Source organism: Stenella coeruleoalba (assembly GCF_951394435.1).
Source record: "Stenella coeruleoalba genome assembly, chromosome: 13".
Lineage (NCBI taxonomy): Eukaryota > Metazoa > Chordata > Mammalia > Artiodactyla > Delphinidae > Stenella > Stenella coeruleoalba.
The window spans coordinates 52,221,175-52,239,849 of record NC_137159.1 but is presented as its reverse complement, the minus strand read 5'-3'; positions in this window follow the sequence as shown (position 1 = coordinate 52,239,849).

The window sequence follows — 18,675 nt, the reverse complement described above, 5'->3', positions numbered from 1 at the left end:
AAGTGCAATATAAATACATAACACTATAAAATGGAAGAATAAGGCAACATGATGATATATATGGTATAGATATCACATTTTTATTTGTTTTAAAATACTATGGAAAGTATTTAAAGTTTTAACTTTAATTTATCTATAAGGTTTTTTTCCCTAGGATACATTCTTATTCTTACCCAGAAAAATCGTAAGGGTAATGCAAAATATAATAAATAACAACAGCTCTGAGGTCAGGAAGTATCTTCTCATGCTTTAATTGGGGATTTTAAACTAAAATCAATACAAGGGACCCATAATAGGACCTGGTTAAGAGAGTGACCCAGATCCATCAACAGCTGGGTTGGTCAACTTTGGGAAACTACATTTCTCATGTATCAGCTGGGATCTGGACTTCCCCAACTCATATTTCATATTCATGCCTTGACTAGCCTTCTTCTGTAAATGATCCAACAGCCAGACTGAGGTTCTCCAATGAAGATATTTGTCAGTATTATACCTCAGAATAGTTTAAGTATTATAAACCTTCATATTGCTGAAATAACAATATGACTCCCATAAATTGAATAGAAGAAGTTATTAAATGAGGAAGAAATTCCCAAAATAAAACATGAACATAAAGTAGTTTTTAAAAAGAAGACGTAAAAACAGAATAGATAACATTAAGATGACAGGATTAAGATCAAACATAGCTTTTATTAGAGTAAATAACATGTTTTTAAAAAAATCTCAGATTGTATTTAATATGTGTATATGTCAGAAACAACTTAAATTCCAACAAGAACACTTCTTAAGTTCATTCATTCATTAAAATATGCAGCCATCAAAATGGTACAGGAATTACATATATGTCCAGAAGTTTATATATACAGATAGAAGACATCTGAAAGCTACTAGTGCTGTTTTTCTCTTTGGGGTGGAACTAAGGGTTGAGAAAAGAAAGACAACCCTTTACAGCCTCATGCCAACTACCTAATACTTTTTAGCTTCTAGTTCCCTTACCTGGGGGAACAGGAGAGTACTAATAATTTTAGTATCTTAGAAATATATATTTACATACATAGATATGTATATATATTTTTTGAGAATTTCAAGCAGAAGAAATATATACATTGTTCTGCATTTCAACTTCTTAATGTTTCTCCTATTTACCATTTTCTCTCTATCTCTTGTTACATGTTTTTTGTCTTGATCACATGATGAATACACTGCAGACATCATACCCTTTAATACTACATACATACTTCATAAGAACAAACATACTAAGTTTGGTTATCAAATTCAGGAATTTAACATTGATATAATACTTTCATCTAATCTGTAGTCCCTATTCCAATTTAATTTGCTGTTCCATTGGTAGTTTTTGTTTTCAGCTACAGGGTGTAGTCCAGGATCATATGTTAGATTATCACGACTCTAATCTGGACCAGTTCTTCAGCCTTTTTTTATCTTTTATAGTATTGATTTATTTGAAGAATACAGGACAGTTAAAGTATAGATGATCCTTCTTTTTGGGTTTTTCTGATTCTTCCTTATGTTTAGATTCAGGTTATGCAATATGGGCTGAAATACTATGAGTGATATGTCCTCCCAGGGTCACATCCAGACTCCCAGAATGTCCCATTGCCTATTATTGGTGATGTTAATTTGATCACTTGGGTAAGAAGTTGTCCAGTTTCTCCACTGTATAGTTCCCATTTTTTTCTTTTGTGATTAGATAATTTGTGAGGAGAAAGTTTGAGACCAGGTTGATTGATATTCTGTTCCTCATCAAACTTTCCCCTCCTAGATTTAGCATCTTTTGATGATTCTTGTCTGAATAAATTTTTACTGTGCTGTTTACAAAATTGATTTTTCTAACACATTATTCTTTCTGTATTAATTAATTGTCATTCTGCTCTAAGGAAAAGGTTTCCCTTTATCTATTTATCATGAGTATAGAATAAGTGCTTTTTTTCTGACCATTTGAGTGTTAGTTACAGATAATTCCTCTTTACCCCAAATATTTAAGTGTGTATTTTCTAAGGACAGGGATATTTTCTTCCATAACCACAGCACAATTATCAAAATCAGAAAATTATCATTAATATAATACATTATCTAATATTTTCCATATTTCACTAGTTGTTCCAGTAATGGCCTTTGTTGGGGGGAAAAAATAGTCCAGGATCCAGTCCAGGATAACACATTACATTTAGTTGTCAAGTCTCTAGTCTCCTGTCTGGAACAGTTCTTCAACCTGTCTTTCAAAAATGTCAAGGTCATGAAAAACATATACCAGTTATTTTATAGTGTCCCTTAATTTGACGTTTTCTGATGTTTGTTTATGATTAGATTGAGCTTATGCATTTTTGACAGGAATATCATAGAAGTGATGCTGTGTCCTTTTCAGTGCATCATATCCTGATACCAGTTGTCCCATCACAAGCTGTTAATTTTGATCACTTGTTTTAGGTGGTATCTGTTAGATCTTTCTGCTGTAAAGATTCTTAATTTTTTCTTTTAAATTAACAAGCATTTTGTGGGGAGATACTTAGAGACTGTAAATATTCTGTTTCTCAGCAAATTTTCATACACTAAGTTTAGCATCCAGTGATGTTTCTTGGCTGAATTAATTGCTACTCTGATGGCTGCCAAATTGTGGTTTTCCAATTCTGTCACTCCTTCTACATTTACTAGTTGGCATTCTACTGTAAGGAAAAGACTTCTCTTTCTCACTTGTATTAGTATGAACTCATAAATTCCTATCTTATTCAGTCTGTTACTCTCATTTGTTTTAATGTCAAATTGCCCCATATTTGGCCAGTGGGAGACCTTTTAGGCTGGCTTCTGGGTCTTTTTGACATGTTTTTATCATTCTTTGAGAAATTTCTTACTTTTCAGCACAAAATGTTCCAAGTTTATCTTGTTTTTTTCCCTCCACCCTATCCCTGGAATCAACTATTTCTTCAAAGATCCTTAGTTTCTTTTAGTAGAGAATGGTGTTTAGAAACTAAGATCTGGGCCTGCTGGGTGTCATTGTTTCTAGGCCCCTTCAACAGAAAGAACTAGGAAACATATATTAAAAATCACCAGTTTTTCTGATATCTCCATTTCCAATCCAACCCCACAGGGTTCTTACTTGTCTTTACCCATTCCATATTTGTACCTTCTTCCACAGTGAGAACCCGGGCCTCCAGCATCATTATTTGCAGAACTCTGATTTTTTTTTTTTTTTTTTTTTTAACTTTTGGTTGCACCAAGTGGCATGCAGGCTCTTAGTTCCTGGACCAGGGATCAAACCCGAGCCCCCTGCAGTGGAAGCGTGGAGTCTTTAACCACTGGACTGCCAGGGAGGTCCCCAGAACTCTGAATTTTTTAATACTAGTCATGTGTTTTGTAATTAAAAATAGTTTTAAGTTTTTAAAAACTCTAAGTAAGCAAGTAGGAGAATTATACATGTGAATGTCATTCATTAGTCTGTTACTACAGAAAAAAAGTTTGGGAACTTTTGTGCATGTGCTGCCTCCCAGATAAATTTGGTAAGTGAATAAATGGTAGTAAATACTTGTTTCGAATCAGCTAACATTTATTGGATCTATAATACATTCACATCCCTAATCAGACTACTGTTATTGGTTCCAACTTTTTTGCTCATAAGCAAGAACTTGATAAACAACCCATCAAATTAATGTAAAATTGTAAAAGTAAGGGGTGATGATAGACACAAAAAAAATATATTGAAAGAATATAAAGAGAGAGACTGGTTCAAAAACAACAATTCTAGCAAAAAGAAAAAAAAAGAATAGGAACTAGACTAAGGTGATACTAGGAGAATCGAAATGAAGGGACAGATTTGGAAGACCTGATAAAAGATTTGACAGCCTTGTTGACTAAATGAGGAAATCAGAAGTTGAGTCACAGTGGGTCTCATTTAGATGTTGTAATAGTATTGGTTCTCCACCAGAGGGCAATGGTGTTTTTTCTTGGTTTTTAATTTTCCATCATGCTAAAAGATTTGCAGTTTTAGCAACTTAAAGATCAAATAGGTGGACGTAAATCTCCAACAACATTGTGAACAAGATATCCAGAGAAACTTAACCATACAATAAAAATCCTGGAAAATATTTACATATATACATATGCATATAAGTATATAAAATTTGTACATATGTATGATTTTAAAATATAGAGTTGATTAAACTGGCGAGAAAGTGATGATGATCCTCAGAGGCCAGAAACAGAGGGAAAGTGCAAGTCCAAAGTGTAAACTAGCACCAAAGCCAGTACCTGCCTTCAAGAATATCTTCCAATCTCGCAGTGCCTAAAGCCTACATCTTAAAGCATCACGTGCATGGAAGACAAAGCCTTGGGCTTGAGCAAGGTGGGAAGGTTAGATAAGAGACATGTGCATTAAGCATGGAGCCCTACAAGGCAATGATTTCAGTGGATTTACTTTAAAACCCCACTTATACACAAAAGGGCAGTGGGAATACGTTCTTATGGCCTTAGCCCTGGGAGGACCAGGGGAAGAAAATTAAAATCTCTCCAGAGACTTTAGCACAAAGATCCAGGGATAGAAAATATGAAGTAGAAATTGAGACATGAGAGGTAGAGGCAAAAGGTCTGACCTACATCCAAAAGAGACATGTTTAAACTTTTTTCATAATAAATAGTTTTTTAAGAACAGGAATGAAAGAGACTTTTTTTAGGCAAGCGAGTTTAAACCAGCAGATCCTCAGTAGAGGACATTCCAAAGGCATACTTCAGGAAGAAGAAAATGAGCTCAAAAATTAATGAAATGTAAGAAAGAATGATCAGTCCCAGAAAATGGTAAATATGCAGGTAACTGTAGACAAACATTGATTATATAACAAGATAATATCTAATTTGTGGAGTTCATAAGAACTAAAATACTAGGAAATATTAAAATATAGTTCATCAGGTTAAGTACTTAAGAAGAAAAAGATATTGACAAACTTTCAACTTGGTCAAGTTAAAAAATACATGTTAAAATTTCTTAAATAACAAAGAATAAAATAAAGAGCGTATTTTGCAAACCAGAGGTATTATATGGAATGAGAGAAAATATATTAATCCAAAAGAAGTCAAAAAAGGAGGGGGTTGGGGGGAAGGCATTTAGAAGGGACAAAGTAAGATGAAGGCAATAAATTCAAATCTCTCTATTCACAACTGATGTGAATATACTAAATTTTCCAGTTAAACAAATATTGTCACTTTTTTTTTAAAGTTCCAGCCGAATGCTGAAGTGTGTTTATAGTAAAAGGATGGGAAAGTATATCAGGCAGACACTAACTAAAATAAAACTGGTGTGGCTATATTAATGTAGAAAAAGTAAGTCTTAAGGCAAAAAGCATTACTAAAGGGAAGAAAGACCATTACATACTGATAAAAAGTTCAAGTTTCCAAGAAGATAAAACAATTCTAAGTTATATACTGCTAATGATATAGCTTCAAAATATATAAAACAAAAATTGACAGAAGTGTTCTAGTGAAAGATTTTACGCACTTTTTGCACTAATTCATGAAACAAGCAGACAAGCCTCTTAGATAGCCTCATCCACCAGAGGGCAGACAGCAGAAGCAAGAAGAACTACAATCCTGCAGCGTGTGGAACAAAAACCACATTCACAGAAAGACGAGATGTAAAGGCAGAGGACTGTGTACCAGATGAAGGAACAAGATAAAAGCCCAGAAAAACAACTAAATGAAGTGGAGATAGGAAACCTTCCAGAAAAAGAATTGAGAATAATGATAGTGAAGATGATCCAGGACCTTGGAAAAACAATGGAGGCAAAGATCGAGAAGATGCAAGAAATGTTTAACAAAACCTAGAAGAATTAAAGAACAAACAGAGATGAACAATACAATAACTGAAATAAACTACACTAGAAAGAATCAATAGCAGAATAACTGAGGCAGAAGAACAGATAAGTGACCTGGAAGACAGAATGGTGAAATTCACTGCTGCAGAACAGAATAAAGAAAAAAGAAAAGAAAAGAAATGAAGACAGCCTAAGAGACCTCTGGGACAACATTAAACGCACCAACATTCGCATTATAGGGGTCCCAGAAGAAGAACAGAGAGAGAAAGGACCCGAGAAAATATTTGAAGAGATTATAGTCAAAAACTTCCCTAACATGGGAAAGGAAATAGCCACCCAAGTCCAGGAAGTGCAGAGAGTCCCATACAGGATAAACCAAGGAGAAACACGCCGAGACACATAGTAAACAAATTGGCAAAAATTAAAGACAAAGAAAAATTATTGAAAGCAGCAAGGGAAAAATGACAAATAACATACAAGGGAACTCCCGTAAGGTTAACAGCTGATTTCTCAGCAGAAACTCTACAAGCCAGAAGGAAGTGGCATGATATACTTAAAGTGATGAAAGGGAAGAACCTACAACCAAGATTACTCTAGCCGGCAAGGATCTCATTCAGATTCAATGGAGAAATCAAAAGCTTTACAGACAAGCAAAAGCTAAGCGAATTCAGCACCACCAAACCAGCTATACAACAAATGCTAAAGGAACTTCTCTAAGTGGGAAACATGAGAAGAAAAGGACCTACAAAAACAAACCCAAAACAATTAAGAAAGTGGTCATAGGAGTATACATATTGATAATTACCTTAAACGTGAATGGATTAAATGCTTCAACCAAAAGACCCAGGCTTGCTGAATGAATACAAAAACAAGACCTATATATATGCTGTGTACAAGAGACCCACTTCAGACCTAGAGACACATACAGACTGAAAGTGAGGGGGTGGAAAAAGATATTCCATGCAAATGGAAATCAAACGAAAGCTGGAGTAGCAATACTCATATCAGATAAACTAGACTTTAAAATAAAGAATGTTACAAGAGACAAGGAAGGACACTACATAATGATCAAGGGATCAATCCAAGAAGAAGATATAACAATTATAAATATATATGCACCCAACATAGGAGCACCTCAATACATAAGGCAACTGCTAACAGCTGTAAAATAGGAAATCGACAGTAACACAGTAATAGTGGGGGGCTTTAACACCTCACTTACACCAATGGATAGATCATGCAAAAGGAAAATAAGTAAGGAAACAGAAGCTTTAAATGACAATAGACCAGATTTAATTGATATTTATAGGACATTCCATCCAAAAACAGCAGATTACACTTTCTTCTCAAGTGCGCACGGAACGTTCTCCAGGATAGATCACATCTTGGGTCACAAATCAAGCCTCAGAAAATTTAAGAAAATTTAAATCATATCAAGCATCTTGTTCTGATCACAATGCTGTGAGATTAGAAATGAATTACAGGGGGAAAAAACGTAAAAAACACAAACACATGGAGGCTAAACACTACATTACTAAATAACCAAGAGATCACTGAAGAAATTAAAGAGGAAATCAAAAAATACCTAGAGACAATTGAAAATGAAAACACGACAATCCAAAACCTATGAGATGCAGCAAAAGCAGTTCTAAGAGGGAAGTTTATAGCTATACAAGCCTACCTCAAGAAACAAATATCTCAAATAATCTAACCTTACACCCAACGGAACTAGAGAAAGAAGAACAAACAAAACCCAAAGTTAGCAGAAGGAAAGAAATCATAAAGATCAGAGCAGAAATAAATGAAATAGAAACAAAGAAAACAATAGCAAAGATCAATAAAACTAAAAGCTGGTTCTTTGAGAAGGTAAACAAGATTGATAAACCATTAGCTAGACGCATCAAGAAAAAGAGGGAGAGGACTCAAATCAATAAAATTCGAAATGAAAAAGGAGAAATTACAACAGACACCACAGAAATACAAAGCATCCTAAGAGACTACTACAAGCAACTCTATGCCAATAAAGTGGACAACTTGGAAGAAATGGACAAATTCTTAGAAAGGTATAACCTTCCAAGACTGAAGCAGGAAGAAATAGAAAATATGAACAGACCAATCACAAGTCATGAAATTGAAACTCTGGTTAAAAATCTTCCAACAGGGCTTCCCTGGTGTTGCAGTGGTTGAGAGTCTGCCTGCCAATGCAGGGGACATGGGTTCATGCCCTGGGCTGGGCAGATCCCACATGCTGCAGAGAGGCTAGGCCCGTGAGCCATGGCCGCTGAGCCTGCACGTCCAGAGCCTGTGTTCCGCAATGGGAGAGGCCACAACAGTGAGAGGCCCGCGTACCCCCCCCCCAAAAAAAATAAAGCTTCCAACAAACAAAAGTCCAGGACCAGGTGGCTTCACAGGTGAATTCTATCAAACATTTAGAGAAGAGCTAACACCCATCCTTCTCAAACTCTTCCAAAACATTGTGGAAGAAGGAACACTCCCAAACTCAGTCTATGAGGCCACCATCACCCTGATACCAAAACCAGACAAAGATACTAAAGAAAAGAAAATTACAGACCAATATCACTGATGTATATAGATGCAAAAATCCTCAACAAAATATTAGCAAGCAGAATCCAACAATACATTAAAGGATTACACACCATGATCAAGTGGGATTATCCAAGGAATGCAAGGATTCTTCAGTATACGCAAATCAGTCAATGTGATACACCATATTAACAAATTGAAGGAGAAAAACAATATGATAGTCTCAATAGATGCAGAAAAAGCATTTGACAAAATTCAACACCCATTTATGATAAAAACTCTCCAGAAAGTGGGCATAGAGGGAACCTAACTCAACATAATAAAGGCCATATGACAAACCCACAGCCAACATTGTTCTCAATGGTGAAAAACTGAAACCATTTCCACTAGGATCAGGAACAAGACAAGGATGCCCACTCTCACCGCTATTATTCAACATAGTTTTGGAAGTCCTAGCCTCAGCAATCAGAGAAGAAAAAGAAATAAAAGGAATCCAGATTGGAAAAGAAGAAGTAAAACTGTCACTGTTTGCAGATGACATGATACTATACATAGAGAATCCTAAAGATGCCACCAGAAAACTCCTAGAGGTAATCAATGAATTTGGTAAAGTTGCAGGATACAAGATTATTGCACAGAAATCTCTTGCATTCCTATACACTAACGATGAAAAATCTGAAAGAGAAATTAAGGAAACACTTCCATTTACCACTGCAACAAAAAGAATAAAATACCTAGGAATAAACCTACCTAGGGAGACAAAAGACCTGTATGCAGAAAACTATAAGACACTGATGAAAGAAATTAAAAATGATACCAACAGATGGAGAGATATACCATGTTCTTGGATTGGAGGAATCAATATTGTGAAAATGACTATACTACCCAAAGCAATCTACAGATTCAATGCAATCCCTATCAAATTACCAATGGCATTTTTTACAAAACTAGAACAAAAAATCTTAAAATTTCTATGGAGACACAAAAGACCACGAATAGCCAAAGCGGTCTCAAGGGGAAAAAAATGGAGCTGGAGGAATCAGACTCCCTGACTTCAGACTATACTACAAAGTTACAGTAATCAAGCCAATATGGTACTGGCACAAAAACAGAAACACAGATCAATGGAACAGGATAGAAAGCCCAGAGATAGACCCATACACCTATGGTCAACTTACCTATGAAAAAGGAGGCAAGGATATACAATGGAGAAAAGACAGTCTCTTCAATAAGTGGTGCTGGGAAAACTCGACAGCTACATGTAAAAGAATGAAATTAGAACACTCCCTAACACCATACACAAAAATAAACTCAAAATGGATTCGCGACCTAAATGTAAGACTGGACACTATAAAACTCTTAGAGGAAAGCGTAGGAAGAACACTCTTTGACATAAATCACAGCAAGATCTTTTTTGATCCACCTCCTAGAGTAATGGAAATAAAAACAAAAATAAACAAATGGGACCTAATGAAACTTAAAAGGTTTTGCACAGCAAAGGAAACCATAAACAAGACAAAAAGACAACTCTCAGAATGGGAGAAAATATTTGCAAACGAATCAACGGACAAAGGATTAATCTGCAAAATATATAAACAGCTCATGCAGCTCGATATTAAAAAAACAAACAACCCTATCCAAAAATGGGCAGAAGACCTAAATAGAGATTTCTCCAAAGAAGACATACAGATGGCCAAGAAGCACATGAAAAGCTGCTCAACATCACTAATTATTAGAGAAATGCAAATCAAAACTACAATGAGGTATCACCTCAGCACCAGTTAGAATGGGCTTCATCAGAGAATCTACAAACAAATGCTGGAGAGGGTGTGGAGAAAAGGGAACCCTCTTGCACTGTTGGTGGGAATGTAAACTGATACAGCCACTATGGAGAACAGTATGGAGGTTCCTTAAAAAATTAAAAATAGAATTACCATATGATCCAGCAATCCCACTATTGGGTATATACCCAGAGAAAACCATAATTCAAAAAGACACACGCACCCCAATGTTCATTGCAGCACTATTTACAATAGCCAGGTCTTGGAAGCAACCTAAATGCCCATCGTCAGAAGAATGGATAAAGAAGATGTGGTACATATATACAATGGAATATTACTCAGCCATAAAATGGAACAAAATTGGGTCATTTGTTGAGATGTGGATGGATCTAGAGACTGTCATACAGAGTGAAGTAAGTCAGAAAGAGAAAAACAAATATCGTATATTAACGCATATATGTGGAACCTAGAAAAAATGGTACAGATGAACCGGTTTGCAGGGCAGAAATTGAGACACAGATGTAGAGAACAAACGTATGGACACCAAGGGGGGAAAGCCGTGGGAGTGTGGGGGTGGTGGTGTGATGAATTGGGCGATTGGGATTGACATGTATACACTGATGTGTATAAAATTGATGACTAATAAGAACCTGCTGTATAAAAAAAAATTAAATTAAAATTTAAAAAATTTTTTTAAAAAACAAGCAGCCAATATATAAAACTTCAGTAAGATTTGAACAGTACAATTAACTAGCTTGATCTAATGGACACACAAAAGATCATCCCAATAACTGAATAATTTGCATTCTTAAGCATGCCAGGAACATTTATTAAAAAAAAATTAATCATGTACTAAGCCATAAGACAGGTCTCAACAATTTTCAGAAATTTGATACCAGAAAAACCAACCTTTAATCACAATACAATTAGGTTAGAAATCAACAGCAGAAAGATAATTTTTTAAAACTATACAGTCGGCCCTCTGTCTCCTTGGGTGCTACATCCATGAATTCAACCAACCACAGGTTGAAACTATTCCCCCCAAAATTTTCCAGAAATGTCTAAAAAGCAAACCTTGCATTTGCCATGTGCTGGCAACTATTTCAATAGCATTTACATTGTATTTTACAACTATTTACATAGCATTACATTATAGGCATTATAAATAATCTAGAGATGATTTGAAGTTTACAGGAGAGAAGATGTACATAGGTTATATGGAAATACTACACCATTTTATGTAAGGGACTTGAACATCTGTGAATTGTGGTGTGTGGGGGGGGGGAGGGGTGTCCTGGAAACAGTTCCCTGCAGATATCAAAGGATGACTGTATTCTGAAATGTAAGACATACTTCTAAATAATTAATGAGTCTGAAAAATCATAGTGGAATTAGAATATACTTAAGATCAAATAATAATGAAAATATTTTATCAAAACTTGTGGGATACAGCTAAAGTGGAATTCAGAGGCTTTAATTGCTTATATGGGAAAAGAAAGTCTGACAATGAGCTAAGAATCGGACTGAAGTTAGAAGACAAATCCAAAGAAGGTAGGGAGAAGGAATTAATAAAAATAAGATCATAAATGAATCACATGTAAAACAGAGGTACAGTAGAAAAAATGGAGCTCAAAAAGCAAAAAGTTCATTCTTTGTAAAAACTAGTAAAATTCTAAAACCTATAGCAAGACTGTTAAAGAAAAACATCAGGAATAGTCAATTTTAAGAATAAACAATGGAACATAATTATAGATAAAGCAAAGCAAAAAAAAAAGAATATTATGGATGCTTTTGTGCCAGTAAGAGTTGAAGAATATTAGATGAAGTGGATATTTTCTTATAAAAATAATAATGATTGACTCAAGAATAAACTAAAAAACCTGAAAGGTCCTATAATCACTAAAGAAATTTTATCAGAAGTCAAACATTAGAATGAGATGGTTTTACAGGTGAATTATACAAAAATTCAAATAACAAGTGATTCCAAACTTACACAGACTTTTTCAAACAAGAGAAAAAGTGGGAATACTCCTCAGCTCACTTATAAGGCTAGTATAACCTTGTTACCCAAATCAGGCAAGTACTGTAAAGAAAAGAAAATTACAGAGCATTATCAGTCATGAGCATAGATGGAAAATATTAGAAAACTAATTCAGCAATGCATAACAGTTGATAATATTATTTTGTGACCAATACGAGTTTATCCCAGGAATGCAAGACTGGCCAACATTTTTTAAAATCTATTAATTCATTACCCACATTAACAAATTAATGAAAAAAACTATGTGATTATTTTTTATAAAATCCAACAAACAATGAAAACTAGAATAGAAATTCCTTAACCTAGTAAAAGGTAACATCAAAAGCCCACAGCAAATATCCTATCAAGTATTAAATGCATTGACTTTAAAATTAGTAACAAGACAAGAATGCCTACTCTTACCACTTCTATTCAACATTGTACTAGAGATTCTAGCAATTGCAATAAAACAAGACAAAGAAGAAAAAAGGTATAGAGATCAGAAGGAAAAAGCAAAACTAATTGTTTGCAGTATTCCAGTATTTTGTGGATCCCAAAAGAATCCACAGCAAACTATTAGGCTGAATAAACAGTTTATCCAATTTACCACAAAGGAGATCAGTACACAAAAGTAGAATGCATTTAAGCATACCAGCAAAAACAAAATGTAATTTTAAAATATACCCTGTATAATAGAAACCAAAAATATAAGAATAAATATAACAGAAGGTGTCCAAGTGCTTTGGAGAAAGTTATAAAATTTATTGAACAAGATAGAACTCAACAAGCTGATCATAAAATTTATATGGAAGAGCAAAGGGCCAAAAGACACTTTTAAAGAATAATAAATTGGAGGGTCTTGATATACCAAGCATCAAAGTTTTTCATAAAACTGAAGTAATAGGACTCTATTGTACCAACACAAAGACAGAAACAGAGAGACCAGGAGTCAATGAATACATATATGGGAAGGTGGTATATGACACAAGTGGCATTGTAAATCAGTGGGGAAATTCTTCAGTAGATTCAAACTGGATCCCTGTACACAAAAGTCAAATCCAGAACTTAGACGTGAAAGGTAGTCCTGCTGTCCAGTATCAGAAAACAGTTTTCTAGATTTTGTCTGGTTTCTTAACTGTTTAGAGCAGTAAGGTAAGTTTGGTTCCTGGCAGTCCATCATGGTCATAAGTGGAAGTCAAGTGTAGTTTTGTAGAGTTTTCCTCTTCCCACACAGTCTGTTTCCTCCACGTTGCTTTTATGTTTGTTTAGGTCTCTGTCTTCCTTGTTAGTTTTCTTCAAATGTCTGGCCTTTTTTTCTTTCTGCTTACTCTTAATAGTGTGGGGAGACTATTGGAAACTCTGCTTGTGTTGGTAGACAAGTTGACCATGAGTTTCATGTAAGGCAGAGGTTATCAACAGTAACACTACTGATGTTTTGGATTGGATAATCCTTTGTTGTGGGACGCTTTTCTTGTGCATTGTAGGATATTTAGCAGCATCCCTAGCCTCTACCCACTAGATGCCAGAACCCCCAACCCTACCAAGTTTTGTGAAAATAAAAAATGTCTCCAGACATTGCATATGCGTCTTAAGTTGAGAGTCACTGATTTAGGGTGATTCTATCTAAGCTGTTTGCAAAGGGACTGTTGAAGTCAGTATATTTAGATACTTCTTTTTGAGGTGGCCATATTCTCCACAGAATAGTCCTCCAATTTCTCTTGCCTAAGGATAAAGTGGAAGAAAGCAGGAAGCCTTAGTATTCAATATACAGGCATTCACTTATTTTTCCTGTTTTAAGTACTTCATACCGACCCTCAACTGTGCCTGGTTTTCCTCCATCCAGAAACCATCTGTTTACCCATCTCTGGAGCCTGAATCTCTAGACTTTGGCCAGAGTGTGGGACGGGCAATCACCAGTGATGTGGAGTATGGGGAGGGGAGAAATCCAGGAAGCTACGTGATCCTCAAACAGCCTTCATTCAACCAGTCTTCCTTATTTCAACACCCTGTTTCACCCCACTTCCAGAGGCACCATCAATCCTTGAGTCTTTTGAGGATTCTGGAGTGCATATAGAATTTATTTTTATCTTTACTTAATGTCATTTACAATTTGGTCTTTCAAGTTTGCCAAGTCCATTACTATTTGCTTTCTACCCTCCAAAATTTGGTTCCTTTGGTATCCTCTTTCACTCTCTTTATCCTTAGGATTTATGCCACCCCCTTAAGCGCCTTTACTGTATTTTTATGTGAGGAGATTGAGCAGGATAAAAATTAGATATGTTTCATTCCACTGTCTTTATCCAGAAGCTTCAATTCCATATACTTTTGATAGTTGTCATGTTTCTAATTGTCACCAGACATTTACCCTTTGGAATGTGGGCCGTCAGGTGGAAGGGAACAGATACAGCCTTTATTTCCTTCCCCTCTTTCTATTTCTTATAGATAATATTATAATTGGGAGGTGGGAATGAAGAGAAAGATGTTAACAGAGGATATGAGAGATTAACTGATTGAAACTGAAGTTCATGTTGAAGGGTTATGGGAGATATGAATACAATAAATAGATAAGGTGGGACCAGATTATGAAGCCTACAATACTGATTTGAATATATCATATTGGATCCAGGAGGCAGTAGAAAAGCATTATGGACTTTTCATCTGAGAAGTGATTTGATGAAAGTAGGTTTTATAAATATTAATCTTAAGAGCTCAGATAACAGATGGACAAGAATAGGGAATGAGTAGAGGCAGAGGAGCTTTCCAGGAGACTGTGGCTGATATCCAGATAGAAGTGATAAACTAGGCCATAATGGGAGGGATGGGAATGGAAAGGACAGATTTAAAAGTCATTGACAAGGAAAATTTGATTGTATTTGTTACCTCCAACAGGTATAGAAGTTAAATAGATCACAGTTGAATGTACAGAATCTCATATTCATGGGTGGTAGATCTAAACACATTAAATAAACTGTTGGTGTGGCAGGAAATGTGCCTGTTAGAGCACCCCATGATTCAGTCATTGAGAAAAGGCCCAATCAAGACAGCTCAAGAAAAAGGAAAGGGAGGCTGTTGAGAATTCACAGAGGGGTCTCATTGGAATATAAACATTCCTGAAGAACAACCAGCCTTCTGGGACTGGAATGAAACAGAAACACTTTCTCTGTTTTACTTCGGCTTTTTCCATGAACACATTTTGTACAAGGCCCACAGATGGCTATTCTAATCCCTGAGGCCGTGTGACCTTTCTGGCTACATCTCTACCACCAACTGCTTCTTCCCTCTAGTCTTTCAGTTAAATTACTGAAAGAGAATTTGGACCCAGCTCCACCTTTCATTTCGGGGCACAAGTTACACGTACCTGAGCAGCCAGCAGTGACAGAGGATAGGTTGGGGAAGGGGTGGTTACACAGTGATGCCCAGTCAACACAACCACAAACACAGCAGGCACATTGACCCACCCAGGTGAAAGAATTGTTTTAATGAATCTGAATTAGAAAGGAAACGGAAACTTTTTGGTGTATAACCTTACCTTTTAGAGTTGGTGTCAGCTACAGAATCCCCAAGCTACCTTACAAAGCCACCATGAGTGGTGGAAGTGTGAAAAGATTATAGGATTGGCTTAGTGTGCTTATTCCTTCTATGTAAGTAGTTTGCACTTCAGACTAAAAACTCTGTGAATCCAGCACACAGGTCTGCTGCCTGCGAGCCAACTGGCCTCTTTGACAACACCAGACAATCCTCATCCAGGCTTCCTTATGTAATGTTTGTAGAAAAAGGGCACAGTTTGCTGACCAGTAGACCAATACACCGTCATCATGGCCCCACAGAAACTGGTCTGCTGTGGTGCTCCAACGAACTCATAATTTTTTCAAATGAGCTTATAATTTTTCCACATCTGTGCAGTTGTTCAAGATTAAGGGTCAGCAAACTATGATTCACAGGCTAGTTGCCTATTTTTGTATATAAAGTTTTATCGGAACACAGCTATGGCCATTCAGTAATAGATTGTCTATGGTTTCTTTTGTGTACAGTGGCAGAGTTGCAAACCTAAAATATTTACTACCTGGCTCTTTAAGAAAAACTTTGCTGACCCCTGTTCTAGATAGTTCTAGAAATGATCAGCATTTTGGGGAAAACCTTGGGTAGATATAGAAGACTAGCGGCTGCACAGTAGTGGTACAGTGTTTTCCCACACTGCTGCTTTTATTGTTTCTTAGCTCCTTAATCACTTCATGGACCACACTTAGGGCCAGAAGTCACTCAGACATCTCTCAAGATTGTCTTATTGGCCTAAACTCATTATTCTACGTTCATAGATTAAACTATTAAGTAATTTGATCTAGATGACTAAAGCAAATGTCTTTAGTCTGTTCTGATTATTTACCCTCAGATTTTATTTTCTTGCTACATTCACTCAGAATAATAGTATGTAATTATTTCCTGTGTGATCTGGAATGTCGGGGCCTCTTGCCAAATGCAGTCCTTTGATTTGTTTCCACAACATGGAGCTGGCCTTTAGTTGATGTGGTTGAGGTTCCCCAAACAGGATATTAATTTTCGCACAGCTGGAGAAACATAATCCTATTTCATGATTTAGTGGGCCAAAGATCCTTCTGCCTTCTCTCACTATCCTTCATTTATAAAATAAATGTTAATTTGGTTTCTTTGTGGATCGTTTGCAACACACCTGTATTTTCAAGGAACTCACCCCATACTCAGGTGAGCATACTCAGCTAAGGTAGCCCATTTGGAACAAATGAGCTTTGGCCAAGAGTTTAATGATAAAAATACATTGCTTGGGCTTCCCTGCTGGCGCCGTGGTTGAGAGTCCACCTGCCGATGCAGGGGACACGGTTTCGTGCCCCGGTCCGGCAAAAGTTCTAATTTCGGTCTCTGGTGTCTCCTGCATGGTTTTGCCAACAAATTCTTCGCCTGAGATACAGCATCTTTCAAGTCAACTGCTATCCCTCTCCAAGAGGTGAGGGGGAGCAAGTTTGCGGCTGTCGCATTGTGAAGGACCCACCCCACCCCCACGCGTTCCTTCCCTAGGCTCCTGATTCAGCACAAATTGAGAAACAGGGAAATGGAACATTCTTGCCTAGGCTTGCAGCACTTAGCTCTTTTGAATGAGAAAAATTTGTGTTCATAATCACCAAATTTGAAATGTATGGCTACCGGAAATTCGGGCTGTTTCAGAGCCAGATCAGATGCTCCCTGAGCCCTCTCCCACAGCCTGTGGCCTGGCCTCTCAGTGTCTGCCCTGCCCCAGAGCCCTGGTGCTACTTCTCTCAAGTTCTACCTGTTCTTTCTTCTTCTACCCAGAAAGCCTTCTCTGACACCTCAAGGCTTGGCTAGGTGTCCTGCCTCAGTGTTTCACTACAACCTGCATTTTCCCCATCATAATATTGGCATTGCTCCTTCTGTCTTTCCATGGGCTCCACCCCCATCCCCAACTAAATTATAAGATCTTGAAATCCAGCGACCATGTCTTTTCTGTTCAGCAAGACTCAGATAAATTCACCAAGACTAAAACAGGGTTGCTTGTTCCCCAGTGCATAGCCCAGCATAGGAATTCAATGATTATGAATGAACGAACGAACCGAACAAACTTCAGATCTACCTAGGGCAGGAACATCAGAATTAGAGGTACCTTTCCAACAGCCCCAGGGGCAGGGAAGTTCCAGAGAGAGCCGTACCCCGCCTGGCAGTGCATAGCGCCTTCCCTTTCTTCCCATCACCACCCTTCCTCTCCCAACACCCAGTCTGAAGGCTGGAGAGCCTTCATGTACCACAGAGAGAGCTTTCATCCTTCACCCCATCCCTAGAAAAGATCCCTTTATTATTCAGCATTGTGTCTAAAAGTCATTTAGCTCCAGATGCAAGCACTGCAGAAAACATGAAGAGCCTTAGAAAAACTGCACCACTGCTGGGGGGTCTTATTTTAATTATTCTATAAAATTTCACTCTTTGCTTAGTGTCTGATTTCATTTGGGGCTGGTTTCCTCTCTTGCAGGCCCTGGACCCATGAAATCTGTATTAATTTGTATACGTGGCAGAATAGTATCAGCCAATCCCTTTCCCTGTGTTTAACCTCCTTCTTTCTTCCCCTCACTCAGGAAGCTAGCCTAGTTTGTGCTTCTTACCCAGAGGAGGGATGTGATAGCTAGAAGCAGAGAAATGAGTATCTTCCTGGCTTTTGGTCTCAAAAGCTGCCCTTAGAAGAAGAAAAATTACACCATAGACAAAATACTTGGAGGAAAAGATAATAAGAGTAGAAAAGAGCTCCTGAGTCCTAGGGGGATGAATTCATGGGAAAATACCAAGGGCAAGAGACATTGCTAGGTCCTGTGTGCTACTCTACAGGCTCACCGTGGAAAGGTGGCACAATCCCAGATGTTTGTATGGGGCCTGGGAATAGAGAAGATGTGTTCCTTACATCCTCAGTAGAGCCCCGGGAAGGTTGCAAGACCTCAGAGAAGAAGTGGGTGCATGGTGGGTCGCTGCTGAATGG